This window comes from Ranitomeya variabilis, chromosome 6 (genome assembly GCF_051348905.1).
Source record: "Ranitomeya variabilis isolate aRanVar5 chromosome 6, aRanVar5.hap1, whole genome shotgun sequence".
NCBI lineage: Eukaryota > Metazoa > Chordata > Amphibia > Anura > Dendrobatidae > Ranitomeya > Ranitomeya variabilis.
This window is the reverse complement of record NC_135237.1, coordinates 160151369-160177271: the sequence shown is the minus strand read 5'-3', so window position 1 is coordinate 160177271 and position 25903 is coordinate 160151369.

Below are 25903 nucleotides of genomic sequence, written 5' to 3'. Positions count from 1 at the left end.
AGAATACCCTTGAAAACCCTTGTGCAAGTATGTTAGCACAGCTGAATAAAGTCTGGCTGATTAGAGAACCTATAAACCTGACCTTCCTTTGAGCTAGTTGAGAATCTGGAGCATTACATTTGTTGGTTCCATTAAACTCTCAAAATGGCCAGAAAAAAAGAACTTTAATGTGAAACTCGACAGTCTATTCTTGTTCTTAGAAATGAGGGCTATTCCATGTGAGAAATTGCCAAGAAACTGAAGATTTCCAACAACAGTGTGTACTAGTCCCTTTACATGAGAGCACAAACAGGCTCTAACCAGAGTATAAAGAGAAGTGGGAGGCCCGGCTGCACAACTGTGCAACAAGGCAAGACATTAGAGTATGTAGTTTGAGAAATCAACGCACACAGGTCCTCAACTGGCAGCTTCATTAAATAGTACATGCAAAACGCCAGTGTCAACTTCTACAGTGAAGAGGCGACTCCGAGAAGCTGGCCTTCAGGGCAGAGTGGCAAAGAAAAAGCCATATCTGAGACTGGCTAATAAAAGGAAAATATTAATATGGGCAAAAGAACACAGACATTGGACAGAGGAAAATTGGAAAAAAGTGTTATAGACAGACGAATCCAAGTTTGAGGTGTTTGGATCACACAGAAGAACATTTGTAAGATGCAGAACAACTGAAAAGATGCTGGAAGAGTGCCTGACGCCATCTGTCAAGCATGGTGGAGGTAATGTGATGGTCTGGGGTTGCTTTGGTGCTGGTAAATTGGGAGATTTGTACAAGGTAAAAAGGAAATTGAATAAGGAAGGCTATCACTCCATTTTGCAACGCCATGCCATACCCTGTGGACAGCGCTTGATTGGAGTTAATTTCATCCTACAACAAGACAATGACCCAAAGCACACCTCCAAATTATGCAAGAACTATTTAGGAAAGAAACAGGCAGCTGGTATTCTATCTGTAATGGAGTGGCCAGCGCATTCACCAGATCTCAACACCATTGAGCTGTTGTGGGAGCAGCTTGACCGTGTGGTACGCAAAAAGTGCCCATCAAGCCAAACCAACTTGTGGGAGGGGCTTCTGGAAGCATGGGGTGAAATTTCTCCACATTACCTCGGCAAATTAACTGCTAGAATGCCAAAGGTCTGTAATGCTGTAATTGCTAGGGAGCATTCTTTGATGAAAGCAAAGTTTGAAGGAGAAAATTATTATTTCAAATAAAAACCTTTTTTTCGAACCTTGTCAATGTCTGTACTAGGACTTTCAATTCATTTGGAACTCATTTGATTAATAAAAGTATGAGTTTTCATGGAAAACACAAAATTGTCTGGGTGATCCTAAACTTTTGAACGGTACTGTATCTGTTTTATTTATGAAGTACAGGGTGAAAGTTATTCAGTGGCCAAGTATGCCTTCTGATGTTTAACCAACCAAAAACCTATAAGTAATTTTAAAGAGACAAGTTGAACATCACACTCCAACCAGCATCCATGTTTTTAAAAAGGTCGTTCTTGAAAAATAGAAAAAGATAAATGCTACACTATTTATTACATATGGAAAATACACCATTACACCCCCTTGTCTTTCTGTCCTGCAGTTTTATAAGGCAGTCACCTGGAATGGCTTTCCAACAGTCTGGGAAGGAGTTCCTAGAGCTGCTGAGCAATTGTTGGCTGTTTTGCCTTCACTATATGGTCCAACTCATCCTCATCCACATCAATTGAGTTGAGGTCAGTTGATTGTTGAGATCATGGCAACTGAGGCAACACTATATGTCTCTCTTTATTGGTAACATAGCTCTTACATAGTTTGGAGATGTGTTTTGGTTTACTGCTCTGTAGAAACACAAATTGATAGCCCCAATAAGTGCAAACCAAATTGGATGGCATGTCATTGCTAAATACTATGGTAGCTTTGCTGCTTAAGTGTGCCTTGAATATGGAATAAACCACCAACAGTGTCACTATCATTGTACCTCCATGTCAAGGATAACACTGGGAAAATCACATCGATCCCACCACTGTCGCCAGTTTGTGAGGCAGATGCAACTCCTCTGCCTCCAGTTGTCAGAAAAATTACACAATTGACTGACAAGTTACTGATGAGGACGTGGCTGCTTCCACCACTAGACCAGTAACTGGGGAACTTCCAGTGGACGTATGGTATATACACCTCCAATTCCAACTCATGGAATATATATATATGCCCCGGTATGGTCACTGCCAACTCCCCATTAACAAAAAAACTATTAGTTTCCACCACCAATCTTTTATACAGGTCGATTGGACATGCATTATATAAACTACGAAGCATTAATGAAAGAAAATTACTAAACTTGATGCTGCAGGAATGGCTCTTCTTTTTATGTGGAGAAGCACTCCAATTAGGAAAGTGGAACACTCTCACAGAAAACTACGTCTTCCAGAATGAAAGAAGACAAACTCCCAAATTTTGATTTTTGGTGAGTTCATATTAGGGCTGGTTGTGGGATGTGCTAGATCTGTGGGAATTTTATGAGATGCCCAACTTTCAGTATATCTGTGCTGGTGGAGGTTTCAGGTAGTAGATATTGTTGTCATGTTTCTTATTGCAATTTTATCTCTCTATGGAGATTAAACATGGCATGGAAAGCACAATTCATTGGGCCGATATTAAGTTGAATGAGTTAGAATGGCCGTACAGTGATGTGAGTGAAGGCATTATGTGCATCCCTTTGCTACAACATCACAATTGTATATCTCATAAATATTGTATCAATGCAAACCCCAATATTCATCGCTGACTATTGGCTTTAAAAAGTCTCAAACAGTGCTTTGATGAGAGGAAGCTTATGCTTGGGAAGAGTATTTCCCTGCCTCTGCATAAACAAATCTCAGTGTTGGTGTCTTTTTCCCAGAACCAAACTCCTGTGGTCATTACTTATTCACTGCAGGAAACTCCTACTTTGGTGCATCTCTCTCTCTTTCTCTCTCTCACTTGATCAGTTATAATATTTCCCTGTTAGTTTCTTCCCCAGCTATAAATAATCCTATATATTCAATGCAAGGGTGATATGTCCCCTCTATGGAGATGTTTTAGGCTAAGTTCACACTGGGCATTTTTGCTACGTTTTTTTCTATGCAGCAAAACCTGATTTCTTGGCAGGAAAGAAGCTACATGTTTTGGTGCGCTTTATGCCCCCAGAGAAAAAAAAACTACTTCCTGTATAATCATAATTCTAGATCACAATCGAGGTGGAAAACAATCGCACAGCATTCGGATCATGCAAGTGCTGTCCGATTTTTACACACCTATGTCCTTTGAAAAGCCAGCAATTCATCAGCCACGTGCAGTAAATTTACAACGTGACCCGACAGGAAAGAATAGGTAGATTACATACAGTATATACACATAGAATAGGTAGATATGCAGATGTCAGTCAGGGCCGTATTTAGAGTTTCTGCTGCCCTAGGCACTTTTCGTGCTGCCTCCCCCATTCCCACTCCCCACTCCCCCATGACTAATGCAGACACTATCGGCAGTGACTTAGGCTACTTTCACATCAGCGATTTTTGACATTTGCGGCAGATCCGGCAGTTTTTCCGCATCCGTAACGGATCACTTATGGCAACACTGTTTTCGGCCTCATTCATTCCCTATGGGACTTGCAGCACTTACGGTTTTGCTGCTTTCCGGCAAATGCGGTACTTGCAGCAACAGGAAAAAAAAATGCTGCTAGCAGTGTTTTTTTTGTCTCACCTCAAGTGCCGCACATGTCCGCAAGTCCCATAGGGAATGAATGAGGCCGAACGCAGAGTTGCCGGCCCGTAAGTGATATGTTACGCGACATATGCGGAAAAACTGCAGTATCTGCCACGAACGGAGAAAATCGCTGATGTGAAAGTAGCCTTAGCAAACCTTTCCATTAGTTGTCATGTGAGAATCTGGTGGATCTCATGCACAGTACATGGTCAGTTGATTCTGCCATGGTTGCAAGGTTTGGCTGACAGATTTTTAAGGGGAACCTGTCAGTCGATTCATACTACCAAAACCACGGGCAGCATCACTCAGACTGCAAACAGGTAAGTTTATCTCTGCAATGCTCGGACGTTTCAGAGAGAATAGTTTGAAGTGGTGGATGGGTAATTTAGTGAGAGAACTGACTAATCTGTTGCTATCATCTGTGGGCTTCTCACTCCATGTCTCTAGATCAGGGGTGGGCAATTTATTTTGCCGAGGGGCCAGATAAAAAACCATGACTGTTGTGGAGGCTGAACCAATAGCATGAAAATAATTCTACTCAATATTAATTAATATTAATTGTATCACTTAATATTGAGCAGAATTAAGTATGCTGACACCCCCCTATATATCTTTAAACCCCCCACAGCCCCTTATATACAGCATGAGCCCCACACAGCCTCCCTATATACAGCATGAGCCCCACACAGCCTCCCCGTACACAGCATGAGACCAGCCTCTCATCTCCTCTCCACAGCAGCCTCCCCTCTCCAGCCTCTCATCTCCTCAGCAGCCTCCCCTCTCCTCACCAGCCTCTCATATCCTCCCCTTAGCAGCCTCCCCTCTCCTCACTCACATCAGCAGCCTCTCATCTCCTCACCAGCCTCTCATCTCCTCTCCTCAGCAGCCTCCCCTCTCCTCAACAGCCTCCCCTCACCAGCCTCCCCTCACCAGCCTCTCCTCACCAGCCTCTCATCTCCTCTCCTCAGCAGCCTCTCATATCCTCCCCTTAGCAGCCTCCCCTCTCCTCAGCAGCCTCTCATCTCCTCTCCTCAGCAGCCTCCCCTCTCCTCAGCAGCCTCCCCTCACCAGCCTCACCTCACCAGCCTCTCCTCACCAGCCTCTCATCTCCCCTCACCAGCCTCTCATCTCCTCTCCTCAGCAGCCTCCCCTCTCCTCAGCAGCCTCCCCTCACCAGCCTCTCATCTCCTCCCCTCACCAGCCTCTCCTCTCCTCTCCAGCCTCTCATCTCCTTTCCTTTCCAGCCTCTCATCTCCTCTCCTTTCCAGCCTCTCATCTCCTCACTCACATCAGCCTCTCATCTCCTCTCCAGCCTCTCATCTCCTCTCCTTTCCAGCCTCTCATCTCCTCTCCTTACCAGCCTCTCATCTCCTCTCCTTACCAGCCTCTCATCTCCTCTCCTTTCCAGCCTCTCATCTCCTCTCCTTACCAGCCTCTCAACTCCTCTCCTTACCAGCCTCTCATCTCCTCTCCTTTCCAGCCTCTCATCTCCTCTCCTTTCCAGCCTCTCATCTCCTCTCCTTACCAGCCTCTCATCTTCTCTCCTTACCAGCCTCTCATCTTCTCTCCTTAGCAGCCTCCCCTCTCCTCTCCTTAGAAGCCTCCCCTCTCCTCTCCTTAGCAGCCTCCCCTCTCCTCACTCACATCAGCAGACTCCCGTCTCCTCTCTCACCTCACTCCTCTCTGCAGCTTCCTCTGAGTCCTCACACACTGCCCACCTCCTCTCCCTGCTCACCGCCGACTTCAGTATCTTCTCCCACAAACATGACCTGCTTCACTGAAGTCTTCTCCAGTGCTCCTACATTAAGAAGAGCGCGCAGCATGTCACATGACCGGCGTCAGGACCATGATGCACTTGGGCCTGCTGCTGCTTAAAGGTACAGCACCCATTTCTGCCCCAAACAGTAGTCAGGGCAGCCCTGATGGTGGCCCTGCGCCCGAGAACCCCTCCCTCCACAGCAGCCAGGACTGAGGTGGGTGGGCGGGGCGACCCCGAACTTTAAAAAAAAAAAATATATATTTTTTTTAAACTTGCTCAGGTGCCGCCCTAGGCACGTGCCCTCAAGTACCTAGTGGCAAATACGGCCCTGATGTCAGTGACATACATATACAGTGCCTTGCGAAAGTTTTCGGCTCCCTGGAACTTTTCAACCTTTTCCCACATATCATGCTTCAAACATAAAGATACCAAATGTAAATTTTTGGTGAAGAATCAACAACAAGTGGAACACAATTGTGAAGTTGAATGAAATTTATTGGTTATTTAAAACTTTTTGGGAAATTCAAAAACTGAAAAGTGGGGCGTGCAATATTATCCGACCCCTTTAACTTAATACTTTGCTGCGCCACCTTTTGCTGTGATTACAGCTGATAGTCTCTTGGTGTATGTCTCTGTCAGTTTTGTACATCGAGAGACTGAAATTCTTGCCCATTCTTCCTTGGCAAACAGCTCAAGCTCAGTGAGGTTTGATGGAGATTGTTTGTGAACAGCAGTTTTCAGCTCTTTCCACAGATTCTAGATTGGATTGAGGTCTGGACATTGACTTGGCCATTCTAACACCTGGATACATTTATTTGTGAACAATTCCATTGTAAATTTTGCTTTATGTTTGGGATCATTGTCTCGTTGGAAGACAAATCTCCGTTTTAGTCTCAGGTCTTTTGCAGACACAAACAGGTTTTCTTCAAAAATGGTTCTGTATTTGGCTCCATCCATCTTCGCATCAATTTTATCCATCTTCCCTGTCCCTGCTGAAGAAAAGCAGGCCCAAACCATGATGCTGCCACCACCATGTTCGACAGTGGGGATGGTGTTTTCAGGGTGATGAGCTGTTTTGCCTTTATGCCAAACATATCATTTGGCATTGTTGCTAAAACGTTCGATTTTGGTTTCATCAGACCAGAGCACCTTCTTCCACATGTTTGGTGTGTCTCCCTGGTGGCTTGTTGCAAACTGTAAATGACACTTTTTATGGATATCTTTGAGAAATGGCTTTCTTCTTGCAACTCTTCCATAAAGGCCAGATTTGTGCAGTGTGCGACTGATTGTTGTCCTTTGGACAGACTGTCCCACCTCAACTGTAGATCTCAGCAGTTCATCCAGAGTGAGCATGGGCCTCTTGGCTGCATCTCTGATCAGTCTTCTCCTTGTTTGAGATGAAAGTTTAGAGGGAAGGCCGGGCCTTGGTAGATTTGCAGTGGTATGATACTGCTTCCATTTCAATATGATTGCTTGCACAGTGCTCCTTGGGATGTTTAAAGTTTTGGAAATCATTTTGTATCCAAATCCGGCTTTAAACTTGTCCACAACAATATCACGGATCTGCCTGTTGTTGTGTTCCTTGGTCTTCATGATGTTCTCTGTGCTTCAAACAGAACCCTGAGACTATCACAGAGCAGGTGCATTTATACGGAGACTTGATTACAGACAGGTGGATTATATTTATCATCATTAGGCATTTAGGACAACATTGGATCGTTCAGAGATCCACAATGAACTTCTGGGAAATTCAAAAACTGAAAAGAGGGGCGTGCAATATTATCCGACCCCTTTAACTTAATACTTTGCTGCGCCACCTTTTGCTGTGATTACAGCTGATAGTCTCTTGGGGTATGTCTCTGTCAGTTTTGTACATCGAGAGACTGAAATTCTTGCCCATTCTTCCTTGGCAAACAGCTCAAGCTCAGTGAGGTTTGATGGAGATTGTTTGTGAACAGCAGTTTTCAGCTCTTTCCACAGATTCTAGATTGGATTGAGGTCTGGACATTGACTTGGCCATTCTAACACCTGGATACATTTATTTGTGAACAATTCCATTGTAAATTTTGCTTTATGTTTGGGATCATTGTCTCGTTGGAAGACAAATCTCCCTTCCAGTCTCAGGTCTTTTGCAGAAACAAACAGGTTTTCTTCAAAAATGGTTCTGTATTTGGCTCCATCCATCTTCGCATCAATTTTATCCATCTTCCCTGTCCCTGCTGAAGAAAAGCAGGCCCAAACCATGATGCTGCCACCACCATGTTCGACAGTGGGGATGGTGTTTTCAGGGTGATGAGCTGTTTTGCCTTTATGCCAAACATCGTTTGGCATTGTTGCTAAAACGTTCGATTTTGGTTTCATCAGACCAGAGCACCTTCTTCCACATGTTTGGTGTGTCTCCCTGGTGGCTTGTTGCAAACTGTAAATGACACTTTTTATGGATATCTTTGAGAAATGGCTTTCTTCTTGCAACTCTTCCATAAAGGCCAGATTTGTGCAGTGTGCGACTGATTGTTGTCCTTTGGACAGACTGTCCCACCTCAACTGTAGATCTCAGCAGTTCATCCAGAGTGAGCATGGGCCTCTTGGCTGCATCTCTGATCAGTCTTCTCCTTGTTTGAGATGAAAGTTTAGAGGGAAGGCTGTTGTGAATTAGACTTTTTTGTCTCCCTCTTGCGGTCACTAGTGATATGACTCTGGGATTGTCTTTCCTCAGTTTGGCACCCACCTGGGTCGTTAGTCCAGGGGTGTTGCTATATAAACTTCCTGGATTCTCAGTCCAGTGCCTGGCATCGTTGTAATCAGTTCCTTTCTGTTTGCTCCTGTCTGCTGGTCCTGGATCTTGCAAAATTAAGCTAAGTCTTGCTTCCTTGTTTTTTGGTTATTTGCATTGCTATTATTTTTTGTCCAGCTTGTACTAAATGTGATTCCTGATTCTGCTGGAAACTCTAGGGGGCTGGTGTTCTCCCCCCGGGCCGTTAGACGGTTCGGGGGTTCTTGAATATCCAGCGTGGAAATTTTGATAGGGTTTTTGCTGACCGTATAAGTCATCTTACTATATTCTGCTATTAGTCAGTGGGCCTCTCTTTGCTAAATATCTAGTTCATTCTTACGTTTGTCTTTTCTCCTTACCTCACCGTTATTATTTGTTGGGGGCTTGTATCCAACTTTTGGGGTCTTTTCTCTGGAGGCAAGAAAGGTCTATCTTTTCCCTTCTAGGGTTAGTTAGTTCTCCGGCTGGCGCGAGACGTCTAGAACCAACGTAGGCACGTTCCCCGGCTGCTGCTATTTGTGGTGCTAGGATTAGATATATGGTCAGCCCAGTTACCACTGCCCTATGAGCTGTTTTTTTGTGTTTGCAGACTTGGTATGTATTTTTGAGACCCTCTGCCATTGGGGTCATAACAGTATGCCAGGCCAAGATTGAATGTTTAATGCATTACAGAAGTGGGATTACAAGAAAGGAAAGTCTGAGTTTTTTTTTTTTTTCTTTCCTCTCTTTTTTCCTCCCCTTTACCTCTGAGTGACTTGTGCTTGCTGCAGACATGAATGTCCAGACTTTGATTACAAGTGTGGATCAGCTTGCTGCTCGTGTGCAGGGTATACAATATTTTGTTACCAGTATTCCAATGTCTGAACCTAAAATACCTATTCCTGAGCTGTTCTCTGGAGACCGATTTAAGTTTAGGAATTTCAGGAATAATTGTAAATTGTTTCTATCTCTGAGACCCCGTTCATCTGGAGATTCAGCTCAGCAAGTAAAAATTGTTATCTCTTTCTTACGGGGCGACCCTCAGGATTGGGCCTTCTCGCTAGCGCCAGGAGATCCGGCATTGGCAAATGTTGATGCGTTTTTTCTGGCGCTCGGATTGCTTTACGAGGAACCCAATCTTGAAATTCAGGCAGAAAAAGCCTTGTTGGCTATTTCTCAGGGGCAGGATGAAGCTGAAGTGTATTGCCAAAAATTTCGGAAATGGTCCGTGCTTACTCAATGGAATGAGTGTGCTCTGGCCGCAAATTTCAGAAATGGCCTTTCTAAAGCCATTAAGAATGTGATGGTGGGTTTCTCCATTCCTACAGGTCTGAATGATTCCATGGCGCTGGCTATTCAAATTGACCGGCGTTTGCGGGAGCGCAAAGCCGCGAATCCTCTGGTGGTGTTGTCTGAACAAACACCTGATTTAATGCAATGTGATAGAATTCAGACTAGAAATGAACGGAAAAATCATAGACGTCAGAATGGGTTGTGTTTTTACTGTGGTGATTCTACACATGTTATATCAGCATGCTCTAAACGCCTAACTAGGGTTGTTAGTCCTGTCGCCATTGGTAATTTGCAACCTAAATTTATTTTGTCTGTGACTTTAATTTGCTCATTGTCCTCCTACCCTGTTATGGCGTTTGTGGATTCAGGTGCTGCCCTGAGTCTTATGGATCTGTCGTTTGCCAAGCGTTGTGGTTTTGTTCTTGAGCCATTGGTAAATCCTATCCCTCTTAGAGGTATTGATGCTACGCCATTGGCGGAAAATAAACCGCAGTTTTGGACATAGGTAACCATGTGCATGACTCCTGAACATCGGGAGGTGATTCGTTTTCTTGTTCTGCATAAAATGCATGATTTGGTCGTTTTGGGTCTGCCATGGTTACAGACCCATAATCCAGTCTTGGATTGGAAGGCAATGTCTGTGTCAAGTTGGGGCTGTCAGGGAATTCATGGTGACTCCCCGCCGGTGTCTATTGCTTCCTCTACTCCTTCGTAAGTTCCTGAGTATTTGTCTGATTACCAGGATGTATTCAGCGAGTCCAGCTCCAGTGCTCTTCCTCCTCATAGGGACTGTGACTGCGCTGTCATGGTTCCCAATGGCAAGGGAACGTCAGAGAACATAAATAACAGAACAGCTCTTGGGTGATGGAATCTCGAACTGACCGTGAGCTAAACCTACCACACAACTAACAGTGGCCGGGTGGCGTACCTACGTTTTATCCCTAGACGCCTAGCGCCAGCCGGAGGACTAACTAACCCTAATAGAGGAAAAGACAGACCTGGCTTACCTCTAGGGAAATTCCCCCAAAAAGAAGACAGAAGCCCCCCACATATATTGACGGTGAGTTCAGAGGAAAAGACATACGCAGTATGAAGGTAGGTTCAGCAAAGCGAGGTCCGCTTACTAGATAGCAAGAAGATACAATAGGGAACTTCACGGTCAGCTGAAAACCCTATTAAAATACCATCCCGAAATTACTTTAAGACTCATGTGTCAACTCATGACACCGGAGTGGCAATTTCGGCCCACAAGAGCTTCCAGCTACAGAAAAATAACATAACTGTGAACTGGAACAAAAATGCAAAACAAGCTTAGGACTAAGAGTCCAACTTAGCTGATAGTAGTCTAGAAGCAGGAACATGCAACAGAAAGGCTCTGGTTACATTGATGGCCGGCACTAGAATAACTGAGCAGCAAGGCTAAATAGGATACACCCATATTCTGATGGAAACAGGTGAACAGAGAAAGTGAAGCACACAAGTCCAGTACCACCAGTGACCACCGGGGGAGCCCAAAAACCAAATTCACAACACTGCGCTATAGATTTGATTCCAGGTAGTAAATTTCCTAAGGGAAGATTATTTAATCTGTCTGTACCTGAGCATACCGCAATGCGTTCATATATCAAGGAATCTCTGGAGAAGGGGCATATCCGTCCATCCTCTTCCCCTCTTGGTGCGGGATTCTTTTTTGTGGCCAAGAAGGACGGATCTTTGAGACCTTGTATTGACTATCGGCTTCTGAATAAAATCACTGTTAAATTTCAGTATCCTTTGCCTCTGTTGTCGGACTTGTTTGCCCGGATTAAAGGTGCCAAGTGGTTCACCAAGATTGATCTTCGTGGTGCGTACAACCTTGTGCGCATTAAGCAAGGAGATGAATGGAAAACTGCATTTAATACGCCCGAAGGTCATTTTGAGTACTTGGTGATGCCTTTCGGGCTCTCTAATGCTCCTTCAGTGTTTCAGTCCTTTATGCATGATATTTTCCGGAAGTATCTGGATAAATTTATGATTGTTTATCTGGATGATATTCTGTTTTTTTCTGATGATTGGGACTCGCATGTAGAGCAGGTCAGGATGGTGTTTCAGGTTTTGCGTGAGAATGCTTTGTTTGTTAAGGGCTCAAAGTGTCTCTTTGGAGTACAGAAGGTTCCCTTTTTGGGTTTTATTTTTTCCCCTTCTGCGGTGGAGATGGACCCAGTCAAGGTCCGAGCTATTCATGATTGGACTCAACCCACATCAGTTAAGAGTCTTCAGAAGTTCTTGGGTTTTGCTAACTTCTACCGTCGTTTTATCGCTAATTTTTCTAGCGTTGTTAAACCTTTGACGGATATGAACAAGAAAGGTTCTGATGTTGCTAACTGGGCTCCTGCAGCCGTGGAAGCTTTTCAAGAGTTGAAGCGCCGGTTTACTTCAGCGCCTGTTTTGTGCCAGCCTGATGTCTCACTTCCCTTTCAGGTTGAAGTGGATGCTTCTGAGATTGGGGCAGGGGCCGTTTTGTCGCAGAGAGGCCCTGGTTGCTCTGTAATGAGACCATGTGCTTTCTTCTCTAGGAAGTTTTCGCCTGCTGAGCGGAATTATGATGTTGGCAATCGGGAGTTGCTGGCCATGAAGTGGGCATTTGAGGAGTGGCGTCATTGGCTCGAGGGTGCTAAGCATCGTGTGGTGGTCTTGACTGATCACAAGAATCTGATGTATCTCGAGTCTGCTAAACGCCTGAATCCTAGACAGGCCCGTTGGTCATTGTTTTTCTCCCGTTTTGACTTTGTGGTCTCGTATTTACCAGGTTCAAAGAATGTGAAGGCTGATGCTCTTTCAAGGAGCTTTGTGCCTGACTCTCCTGGAGTCGCAGAACCAGTTGGTATTCTTAAAGAGGGAGTAATCTTGTCAGCCATTTCTCCGGATTTCCGACATGTGTTGCAGAGATTTCAGGCTGGTAGACCTGACTCTTGTCCACCTGACAGACTGTTTGTTCCTGATAAGTGGACCAGCAGAGTCATTTCCGAGGTTCATTCCTCGGTGTTGGCAGGGCATCCGGGAATTTTTGGCACCAGAGATCTGGTGGCTAGGTCCTTTTGGTGGCCTTCCTTGTCACGGGATGTGCGGTCATTTGTGCAGTCCCGTGGGACTTGTGCTCGGGCTAAGCTTTGCTGTTCTCATGCCAGCGGCTTGCTCTTGCCCTTGCCTGTCCCGAAGAGGCCTTGGACACACATTTCCATGGATTTCATTTCAGATCTTCCGGTGTCTCAAGGTATGTCTGTCATCTGGGTGGTATGTGATCGCTTTTCCAAGATGGTCCATTTGGTATCTTTGCCTAAACTGCCTTCCTCTTCCGATCTCGTTCCCTTGTTCTTTCAGAATGTGGTTCGTTTACACGGCATTCCTGAGAATATCGTGTCTGACAGAGGATCCCAGTTTGTTTCCAGGTTCTGGCGATCCTTTTGTGCTAAGATGGGCATTGATTTGTCGTTTTCGTCTGCCTTTCATCCTCAAACTAATGGACAAACGGAGCAAACTAAAACGACTCTGGAGGCTTATTTGAGGTGTGTTGTTTCTGCAGATCAGGATGATTGGGTGACCTTCTTGCCGTTGGCTGAGTTTGCCCTTAATAATCGGGCTAGTTCCGCTACCTTGGTTTCGCCATTTTTTTGCAACTCTGGTTTCCATCCTCGTTTTTCCTCGGGACATGTGGAGCCTTCTGACTGTCCTGGAGTAGATTCCGTGGTGGATAGGTTGCAGCAGATCTGGAATCATGTGGTGGACAACTTGAAGTTGTCACAGGAGAAGGCTCGGCGTTTTGCCAACCGCCGCCGCGGTGTGGGTCCCCGACTTCGTGTTGGGGATTTGGTATGGCTGTCTTCTCGATTTGTTCCTATGAAGGTCTCCTCTCCTAAATTTAAGCCTCGCTTCATCGGTCCTTACAAGATATTGGAAATCCTTAATCCTGTGTCCTTTCGCTTGGATCTTCCGGTGTCGTTTGCCATTCACAACGTGTTCCATAGGTCTTTGTTGCGGCGGTACGTTGTACCTGTGGTTCCTTCTGTTGAGCCTCCTGCTCCGGTGTTGGTTGAGGGCGAGTTGGAGTACGTGGTGGAGAAGATCTTGGATTCTCGTCTTTCCAGGCGGAGGCTTCAGTATCTGGTCAAGTGGAAGGGCTATGGTCAGGAGGATAATTCCTGGGTGGTTGCCTCTGATGTGCATGTGGCCGATTTAGTTCGTGCCTTTCACGCTGCTCATCCTGATCGCCCTGGTGGTCTTGGTGAGGGTTCGGTGACCCCTCCTTAAAGGGGGGGTACTGTTGTGAATTAGACTTTTTTGGCTCCCTCTTGTGGTCACTAGTGATATGACTCTGGGATTGTCTTTCCTCAGTTTGGCACCCACCTGGGTCGTTAGTCCAGGGGTGTTGCTATATAAACTTCCTGGATTCTCAGTCCAGTGCCTGGCATCGTTGTAATCAGTTCCTTTCTGTTTCCTCCTGTCTGCTGGTCCTGGATCTTGCAAAATTAAGCTAAGTCTTGCTTCCTCGTTTTTTGGTTATTTGCATTGCTATTATTTTTTGTCCAGCTTGTACTAAATGTGATTCCTGATTCTGCTGGAAGCTCTAGGGGGCTGGTGTTCTCCCCCGGGCCGTTAGACGGTTCGGGGGTTCTTGAATATCCAGCGTGGAAATTTTGATAGGGTTTTTGCTGACCGTATAAGTCATCTTACTGTATTCTGCTATTAGTCAGTGGGCCTCTCTTTGCTAAATATCTAGTTCATTCTTACGTTTGTCTTTTCTCCTTACCTCACCGTTATTATTTGTTGGGGGCTTGTATCCAACTTTTGGGGTCTTTTCTCTGGAGGCAAGAAAGGTCTATCTTTTCCCTTCTAGGGTTAGTTAGTTCTCCGGCTGGCGCGAGACGTCTAGAACCAACGTAGGCACGTTCCCCGGCTGCTGCTATTTGTGGTGCTAGGATTAGATATATGGTCAGCCCAGTTACCACTGCCCTATGAGCTGTTTTTTTGTGTTTGCAGACTTGGTATGTATTTTTGAGACCCTCTGCCATTGGGGTCATAACAGAAGGCCGGGCCTTGGTAGATTTGCAGTGGTATGATACTGCTTCCATTTCAATATGATCGCTTGCACAGTGCTCCTTGGGATGTTTAAAGTTTTGGAAATCATTTTGTATCCAAATCCGGCTTTAAACTTCTCCACAACAATATCACGGATCTGCCTGTTGTGTTCCTTGGTCTTCATGGTGTTCTCTGTGCTTCAAACAGAACCCTGAGATGATCACAGAGCAGGTGCATTTATACGGAGACTTGATTACACACAGGTGGATTATATTTATCATCATTAGGCATTTAGGACAACATTGGATCGTTCAGAGATCCACAATGAACTTCTGGAGTGAGTTTGCTGCACTGAAAGTAAAGGGGCCGAATAATATTGCACACCCCACTTTTCAGTTTTTTAATTCCCCAAAGAAATAAAATAACCAATAAATTTCATTCAACTTCACAATTGTGTTCCACTTGTTGATTCATCACCAAAAATTTACATTTGGTATCTTTGTGCTTGACGCATGATATGTGGGAAAAGGTTGAAAAGTTCCAGGGAGCCGAATACTTTCGCAAGGCACTGTATATACCGCTGCTTCTAACAAAATTAGAATATCATCAAAAAGTTAATTTACTTCAGTTCTTCAATACAAATGTGAAACTCATCTAATATATAAAGCTGAATGTGTGTGCGTATGTATGTGTGTGTATGTCCGGGATTGGTATCTGCACCATCGCAGCTACAGCCACAAACTTTTGCACAGTCACACGTCTGGACCCCGAGAGCGTCATAGGCTATGTTATGAGGCGAAATTTTAACCCCGCGCTTTCCAATTCACCAAACAATTTTGCCCCTATCTACATAATGGGGAAAAAGTGAAAGGAAAAGTGTTGGAGGCAAATTGACAGCTGCCTGATGTGAATAAGGGGGACTTAAAGAGTGAGAGCGATGGCGCCAAAGAAAATATACCGTACAGTTGTTAAGGTGGGGCCCCGACATGGGATACTCACCACACACGGGGATATGAACACACACACAAAATGCGCCACACACTACCATGTGCTTGAACACATATATCACCCTTAGCACACATTTCACCACACATACACCAACCTCGCCACATAAAAGTCGAAACACAAAATTCGCCGTGCAAAACTCGCCACATGCAAAACTAGGCTCACGCAAAACTCGCCACACGTGCAAAACTCACCTCATGGAAAACTCACCACATGCAAAACTTGCACACGCGGAAAAATTGCCACATGCACAAAAGTTGCAACACATGCAAAAGTTGCCTCACACAAAACTTGCACATACTCAAAACGCACCACACATAAAACTCGCCACGTGCAAAACTCGCCATGCGCAAAACTTGCTGCACACAACTTGCTACACTAACCTGTCACATGCAACTCGACACACAAAAAGTTGCTACACGCATGTCGCCACACAAAACTCATCTCACAAAAGTGGCTACATGCATGTAGCCACATGCAACTCAACACACACAACTTGACACATGAAACTCGCCCTAAAACACACACAAGTCTGGTATTATCCTTCAAAAATAAAAATCTGATTAATAAGCAGACAAACTACAAGAGCAACAAATGTACCATATAGGAAATACGGCAGCTGTCAGTCACATGACCTGTCTATTATGTGTATGTGTGAGCTAATATATACTGCCAGGGGGGAGGGCTTCCTGTTGGCTGGGGATTTATCAGGCTGCCAATTTAGCTTACAAATACTGAGGTTAAAATACTGACCAAATAATGTGTGAACGCGGTCTAATACAGGAGGAGATGACATACAGATATATACTATATACAGGGGAGATGACACACAGGTATATACTATATACAGGAGGAGATGACACACAGGTATATACTATATACAGGAGGAGAAGACACACACATATATACTATATACAGGGGAGATGACACACAGGTATGTACTATATACAGGAGGAGATGACACACTGGTGTATACTATATACAGGAGAGATGACATACAGGTACAGTGCCTACAAGTAGTATTCAACCCCCTGCAGATTTAGCAGGTTTAATAAGATGCAAATAAGTTAGAGCCTTCAAACTTCAAACATGAGCAGGATTTATTAACAGATGCATAAATCTTACAAACCAAAAAGTTTTGTTGCTCAGTTAAATTTTTATAAATTTTAAACATAAAAGTGTGGGTCAATTATTATTCAACCCCTAGGTTTAATATTTTGTGGAATAACCTTTGTTTGCAATTACAGCTAATAATCGTCTCTTATAAGACCTGATCAGGCCGGCACAGGTCTCTAGAGTTATCTTGGCCCACTCCTCCATGCAGATCTTCTCCAAGTTATCTAGGTTCTTTGGGTGTCTCATGTGGACTTTAATCTTGAGCTCCTTCCACAAGTTTTCAATTGTGTTAAGGTCAGGAGACTGACTAGGCCACTGCAACACCTTGATTTTTTGCCTCTTGAACCAGGCCTTGGTTTTCTTGGCTGTGTGCTTTGGGTCGTTGTCTTGTTGGAAGATGAAATGACGACCCATCTTAAGATCCTTGATGGAGGAGCGGAGGTTCTTGGCCAAAATCTCCAGGTAGGCCATGCTATCCATCTTCCCATGGATGCGGACCAGATGACCAGGCCCCTTGGCTGAGAAACAGCCCCACAGCATGATGCTGCCACCACCATGCTTGACTGTAGGGATGGTATTCTTGGGGTCGTATGCAGTGCCATCCAGTCTCCAAACGTCACGTGTGTGGTTGGCACCAAAGATCTCTATCTTGGTCTCATCAGACCAGAGAACCTTGAACCAGTCAGTCTCAGAGTCCTCCAAGTGATCATGAGCAAACTGTAGACGAGCCTTGACATGACACTTTGAAAGTAAAGGTACCTTACGGGCTCGTCTGGAACGGAGACCATTGCGGTGGAGTACGTTACTTATGGTATTGACTGAAACCAATGTCCCCACTGCCATGAGATCTTCCCGGAGCTCCTTCCTTGTTGTCCTTGGGTTAGCCTTGACTCTTCGGACAAGCCTGGCCTCGGCACGGGAGGAAACTTTCAAAGGCTGTCCAGGCCGTGGAAGGCTAACAGTAGTTCCATAAGCCTTCCACTTCTGGATGATGCTCCCAACAGTGGAGACAGGTAGGCCCAACTCCTTGGAAAGGGTTTTGTACCCCTTGCCAGCCTTGTGACCCTCCACGATCTTGTCTCTGATGGCCTTGGAATGCTCCTTTGTCTTTCCCATGTTGACCATGTTTGAGTGCTGTTCACAAGTTTGGGGAGGGTCTTAAATAGTCAGAAAAGGCTGGAAAAAGAGATAATTAATCCAAACATGTGAAGCTCATTGTTCTTTGTGCCTGAACTACTTCTTAATACTTTAGGGGAACCAAACAGAATTCTGGTGGGTTGAGGGGTTGAATAATAAATGACCCTCTGAAAAGACTTTTCACAATTTAAAAAAAAAATAAACAAAGAAATAACATTCTTTTTTTGCTGCAGTGCATTTCACACTTCCAGGCTGATCTACAGTCCAAATGTCACAATGCCAAGTTAATTCCAAATGTGTAAACCTGCTAAATCTGCAGGGGGTTGAATACTACTTGTAGGCACTGTACATACTATATACAGAGGAGATGACACACAGGTATATACTATATACAGGGGAGATGACACACAGGTATATACTATATACAGGGGAGATGACACACAAGTATATACTATATACAGGAGGAGATGACACACAGGTATATACTATACACAGGAGGAGATGACAAAGGGGATGACAAAGGGGTTTATGATCCATGTAGACCTGGACATTTGTTTATCTGATCACTACATTTATTGTGCCCTGCTGTCTCAATTGAGTTAGATTGATTGGTAACGAGAGGGGGGAAGACCAAAAAAAAAAAAAAAAAAAAAAAGAAGTGAGATCTAAGAGCTGGCCACCTATGAATGTAGATATAGCTTGGGGAAGCATTCATGCAGGGGGCATTCGTGCACTATTATTCGTGTACATTTTTTTTTTTTCAAAGTACTTTTTTTTCTAAGTATTCAGCAGTTATAACATGGCAGTTAGACAGGGCAGGAGACAGGTAAGACAATCAAAATCTATTCCCTATTCAGTTGGCACACAGCAAATACTCACCATATGTATTTGTATAATCTATATCATGGCTGCTGCTTTCACACACAATCACCGCCCTTGCATCAACTCTTTACACTCCATCCATATTGGCCCCTCTGTCCTGGCCTCTCCTATGTATAGCACTCATGCTCTGTTCACATTGCTTAACAGTACAGATCCATTCAGTCCCACCATCCAACACAAGAGACGCTCTCACAAATCACTTAACCATCTGCTCACTCTTTCTATCCTCCTTCTCCTAGTTGCTGGAGACATCTCTCCGAACCCCGGCCCCCCATGTTATAGCCAGTCAAACCTCCCAACTGCTACACCCAGAAACCCCTCTAACCTTATTAATATTCCATGCATGCCTTCTGTCTCTTTCAATTGTGCTCTTTGGAATTCTCGCTCTGTGTGTAATAAACTCTCCTTCATTCATGACTTCTTCCTTTCTAACTCTCTTAATCTCCTGGCTCTTACTGAAACCTGGATCCAGCAGTCAGACACCACCGCTGCTGCTGCTCTCTCATTTGGTGGACTACACTTTTCTCATACCCCAAGATCAGACAACAGAGCAGGTGGAGGCGTTGGTCTGCTCCTTTCACCCAAATGTACCTTCCAAGTTATCCCCCAAGTACCCTCACTTGTATTCCCTTCCTTTGAGGTCCATGCTGTCAGATTCTACGTCCCCTTCTCCATGCGAGTGGCGGTGGTGTATCGTCCTCCCGGCCCCTCTCACCAGTTCCTGGATCATTTTGCCACCTGGCTTCCACACTTTCTCTCTTATGACACCCCCACCCTCATCATGGGTGATTTCAATATCCCAATTGCTTCTCCCCTCTCCCCATCTGCTTCTCACCTTTTATCTCTAACCTCCTCTTTCGGCCTCTCGCAGCATACTAACTCTCCAACACATGATGATGGAAACTCCCTTGATTTGGTCTTCTCCCGGCTTTGCTCACTGGATGATTTCACAAACTCCCCTCTCCCGCTCTCTGACCACAACCTTCTTTCATTCTCTATCAAGAACTGCCATCCCGCTCAGGTCACCCCCACTTTCCACACTTATAGAAACATACAGGCCATTAACACCCAGAAACTTATGAAGAACTTGCAGTCTTCATTGGCCCCAATCTCCTCCATCTCTTGTCCTGATTCTGCTCTGAAGCATTACAATGAAACCCTGCAAAGTGCCCTGGAAGAAGCTGCACCTCCTATACATAGAACAACTCGGCACAGACGGCGACAACCGTGGCACACGCTGCAAACACGTTTCCTGCAGCGGTGCTCCAGGTGCGCCGAACGTCTGTGGAGAAAATCTAATCTGCCCGAAGATTTCAACCATTATAAGTTCATGTTAAAAACATACAACTCTGCCCTTCACCTCTCCAAACAAACCTATTTCAACACCCTCATCACCTCGCTGTCCAATAACCCTAAACGTCTCTTTGACACTTTCCGGTCCCTACTCAACCCAAGAGAGCAGGCCCCAACCACAGATCTCCACGCTGACGATCTGGCCAATTACTTCAAAGAAAAAATTGACCACATTCGACAGGAAATCATTTCCCAATCTCTTCATACCAAGCACTGTCCTCCCTCCCCCACTGCATCTAGTTCACTCTCTGACTTTGAACCAGTTACAGAAGAAGAAGTAAGCAGGCTCCTTGCATCTTCTCGCCCGACCACTTGCACCAGCGACCCCATTCCGTCGCATCTCCTCCAGTCCCTTTCCCCGGCTGTCACCTCTCACCTAACAAAAATATTCAACCTTTCCCTCACTTCCGGTATTTTTCCCTCCTCATTTAAGCATGCCATCATACATCCACTACTTAAAAAGCCCTCCCTCGATCAAAATTGTGCCGCTAATTATAGACCTGTCTCTAATCTTCCCTTCATCTCTAAACTCCTGGAACGCCTGGTCCACTCCCGTCTTACCCGCTATCTCTCAGATAATTCTCTTCTCGACCCTCTTCAATCTGGTTTCCGCTCTTTACACTCTACTGAAACTGCCCTCACTAAAGTCTCTAATGACCTACTAACAGCTAAATCTAATGGTCACTATTCCATGCTAATTCTCTTGGATCTCTCCGCAGCATTCGACACTGTGGATCATCAGCTCCTCCTCACTATGCTCCGCTCCATCGGCCTCAAGGACACCGTTCTCTCTTGGTTCTCCTCCTATCTCTCTGGCCGATCCTTCACTGTTTGTTTTGCTGGTTCCTCCTCCTCTCACCTTCCCCTTACTGTTGGGGTTCCTCAAGGATCAGTCCTAGGCCCCCTCCTCTTCTCTTTGTATACTGCCCCTATTGGACAAACAATCAGTAGATTTGGTTTCCAGTACCATCTCTATGCTGACGACACCCAATTATATACCTCTTCTCCTGTTATCACGCCGACCTTTTTAGAAAACACCAGTGATTGTCTTACCGCTGTCTCTAACATCATGTCCTCCCTCTATCTGAAACTGAACCTGTCAAAAACTGAACTCCTCGTGTTCTCTCCCTCTACAAACCTACCTTTGCCCGACATTGCCATCTCTGTGTGCGGTTCCACCATTACTCCAAAGCAACATGCCCGCTGCCTTGGAGTCATCCTTGATTCCGAGCTTTCATTCACCCCCCACATCCGATCACTGGCTCGCTCTTCTTATCTGCATCTCAAAAACATTTCCAGAATTCGCCCTTTTCTTACTTTCGACTCTGCAAAAACTCTTACTGTCTCACTTATTCATTCTTGTCTGGACTATTGTAACTCTCTACTAATTGGCCTACCTTTTACCAGACTCTCCCCGCTCCAATCTGTCCTGAATGCTGCTGCCAGGATCATATTCCTCGCCAACCGTTACACCGATGCCTCTACCTTGTGCCAGTCATTATACTGGCTACCCATCCAATCCAGAATCCAGTACAAAACTACTACCCTCATCCACAAAGCACTCCATGGCTCAGCACCACCCTACATCTCCTCTCTGGTCTCAGTCTACCAACCTACCCGTGCCCTCCGCTCTGCTAATGACCTCAGGTTAGCATCCTCAATAATCAGAACCTCCCACTCCCGTCTCCAAGACTTTACACGTGCGGCGCCGATTCTTTGGAATGCACTACCTAGGTTAATACAATTAATCCCCAATCCCCACAGTTTTAAGCGTGCACTAAAAACTCATTTGTTCAGATTGGCCTACCGCCTCAACGCATTAACCTAATTATCCCTGTGTGGCCTATTAATAAAAAAACAACAACATAATCACGTTCCTCCATCATGTTCTCATACACTTTATGCAGTTAATAGCCTCTGTGTCTGTACTGCTACATACTTAGGCAGTTAACTGGTTCATGCAGCTTTACATGAACACCCGAGCCTTACACTATGGCTGGTCCAAATAACTAAAGCAATTGTTACCATCCACCTCTTGTGTCTCCCCATTTCCTCATAGATTGTAAGCTTGCGAGCAGCAGGGCCCTCATTCCTCCTGGTATCTGTTTTGAACTGTGATTTCTGTTATGCTGTAATGTCTGTTGTCTGTATAAGTCCCCTCTATAAGTTGTAAAGCGCTGCGGAATATGTTGGCGCTATATAAATAAAATTATTATTATTTATTATTATTAGGTATATACTATATACAGGGGAGATGACACACACATATATACTATATACAGGGGAGATGACACACAGGTATATACTATATACAGTAGGTGATGACATACAGGTATATACTATATACAGAAGGAGATGACACACACATATATACTATATACAGGGGAGATGACACACAGGTATATACAGGAGGAGATGACACACTGGTATATACTATATACAGGGGAGATGACATACAGGTACATACTATATGCAGGGTCGATGACACACAGGTATATACTATATACAGGGGAGATGACACACAGGTATATACTATATACAGGGGAGATGACGCACAGGTATATACTATATATACAGGAGGAGATGACACACAGGTATATACTATATACAGGAGGAGATGACATACAGGTACATACTATATACAGGAGGAGATGACATACAGGTACATACTATATACAGGGGAGATGACAGACAGATATATACTATATACAGGAGGAGATGACACACAGGTATATACTATATACAGGAGGAGATGGCACACGTATATACTATATACAGGAGGAGATGACACACAGATATATACTATATATAGGAGCAGATGACACACAGGTATATACTATATACAGGAGGAGATGACACACAGGTATATACTATATACAGGAGGAGATGACATACAGGTATATACTATATACAGGAGGAGATGACACGCAGGTATATACTATATACAGGAGGAGATGACTTACAGGTATATACTGTATACAGGAGGAGATGACACATGTATATACTATATACAAGAGGAGATGACATACAGGTATATACTATATTAAAGAGGAGATGACACATAGGTATATAGAGGAGGAGATGACATACAGCAGGTATATACTATATACAGGGGAGATGACATACAGGTATATACTATATAAAGGAGATGACATACAGGTATATACTATATATAGAAGGAGATGACATACAGGTATATAGTATATATAGAAGAGATGACATAGAGGTATATACTATATACAGGAGGAGATGACACATAGGTATATACAATATACAGGAGGAGATGACATACAGCAGGTATATACTATTTACAGGGGAGATGACATACAGGTATATACTATACTAGCTGTTTCCAGCCAGCTAATGCTCGGCAAGCTCATTGCTATCTAATTAGCGCTGCAGGTGATTAAACTAAAGTACATAATGACAACAATCCTACGATTTAGTCAATGCTGTTGTTGATCAGCTACTGCATCGTTGTACGGATTTTCCTGCGGCCTGTGAGATGGACCTGGCCACTCTTTTTGGCTCATTTTGTTATGGAGAATGCGGATGCAATTAAATGTACATTTACCTTGGCTGAAGTGGTTGAATTACATCGAAAGGAAGTGCTGCATGTGGTAATGTGGGGGGAGGAGCCTCGTGTGGTAATGTGTGGGGACGCAGCCTTGTGTGATAATGTGTGGGGACGGAGCCTCGTGTGGTAATGTGTGGGGACGCAGCCTCGTGTGGTAATGTGGGGGGATGGAGCCTCATGTGGTAACATGGGGGGGCGGAGCCTCGTGTGGTAGTGTGTGGGGACGGAGCCTCATGTGGTAATGTGTGGGGACGCAGCCTCGTGTGGTATTGTGTGGGGATGGAGCCTCGTATGGTAATGTGTGGGGACGGAGCCTCGTGTGGTAATGTGTGAGGACGGAGCCTCGTGTGGGGACAGAGCCTTGTGTGGTAATGTGGGGGAATGGAGCCTCATGTGGTAATGTGTGGGGACAGAGCCTCATGTGGTAATGTGTGGGGACGCAGCCTCATGTGGTAATGTGTGAGGACGGAGCCGCATGTGGTAATGTGTGGGGACAGAGCCTCGTGTGGTAATGTGTGGGGACGGAGCCTCTTGTGGTAATGTGGGGGGACGGAGCCTCGTGTGGTAATGTGGGGGAACGGAGCCTCATGTGGTAATGTGTGGGGACAGAGCCTCGTGTGGTATTGTGTGGGGACGCAGCCTCGTGTGGTAATGTGTGAGGACGGAGCCTCGTGTGGTAATGTGTGGGGACAGAGCCTCGTGTGGTAATGTGGAGGGACGGAGCCTCGTGTGGTAATGTGTGGGGACGAAGCCTCGTGTGTTAATGTGTGAGGACGGAGCCTCGTATGGTTATGTGTGGGGACAGAGCCTCATGTGGTAATGTGTGGAGACGGAGCCTCATGTGGTAATGTGTGGAGACGGAGCCTCATGTGGTAATGTGTGTAGACAGAGCCTCGTGTGGTAATGTGTGGGGACAGAGCCTTGTGTGGTAATGTGTGGGGACGCAGCCTTGTGGTAATGTGTGAGGAAGGAGCCTCATGTGGTAATGTGTGGGGACGGAGCCTTGTGTGGTGATGTGGGGGGACGGAGCCTCATGTGGTAATGTGAGGGGACGGAGCCTCATGTGGTAATGTGAGGGGACAGAGCCTCGTGTGGTAATGTGTGGGGACGGAGCCTTGTGTGGTAATGTGTGGGGATGGAGCCTCGTGTGGTAATGTGGGGGGGCGGGATTATGTGTGGTAATGTGGTGGGGGCGGGATTATGTGTGGTAATGTTGTGGGGGGGCAGGATTATGTGTGGTTATGTGGTGGGGGTGGGATTATGTGTGGTTATGTGGTGGGGGCGGGATTATCTGTGGTAATGTGGTGGGGGCGGGATTATGTGTGGTGATGTGGTGGGGGTGGGATTATGTGTGGTAATGAGGTGGGGCGCAGGATTATGTGTGGTAATGTGGTGGGGGGGCGGGATTATGTGTGGTAATGTAGTGGGGGTGCAGGATTATGTGTGGTAATGTGGTGGGGGGCAGGATTATCTGTGGTAATGTGGTGGGGGGCAGGATTATCTGTGGCAATATGGTGGGGGGCGGAATTATGTGTGGTGATGTGTTGGGGGGAGGGATTATGCATGGTAATGTGGTGGGGGGGCGGGATTATGTGTGGTAATGTGGGGGGGCGGGATTATGTTTGGTAATGTGGTGGGGGGTGGGATTATGTGTGGTAATGTGGTGAGGGGCGGGATTATGTGTGGTAATGTGGTTGGGAGCGGGATTATGTGTCGTAATGTGGTGGGGGATTATCTGTGGTAATGTGGTGGGGGGGCGGGATTATGTGTGGTAATGTGGTGGGGGGGCGGTATTTTCTGTGGTAATGTGGTGGGGGCGGGATTATGTGTGGTGATGTGGGGGGGCGGGATTATGTGTGGTAATGTGGTGGGGGCGGATTATCTGTGGTAATGTGGTGGGGGGTGGGATTATGTGTGGTAATGTGGTGAGGGGCGGGATTATGTGTGATAATGTGGTGGGGGCGGATTATGTGTGGTAGTGTGGTGGGGGGCAGATTATGTGTGGTAATGTGGTGGGGGGGTGGGATTATGTGTGGTAATGTGGTGGGGGGGCGGTATTATCTGTGGTAATGTGGTGGGGGCGGGATTATGTGTGGTGATGTGGTGGGGGGTGGGATTATGTGTGGTAATGAGGTGGGGCGTGGGATTATGTGTGGTAATGTGGTGGGGGGCGGGATTATGTGTGGTAATGTAGTGGGGGTGCGGGATTATGTGTGGTAATGTGGTGGGGGGCAGGATTATCTGTGG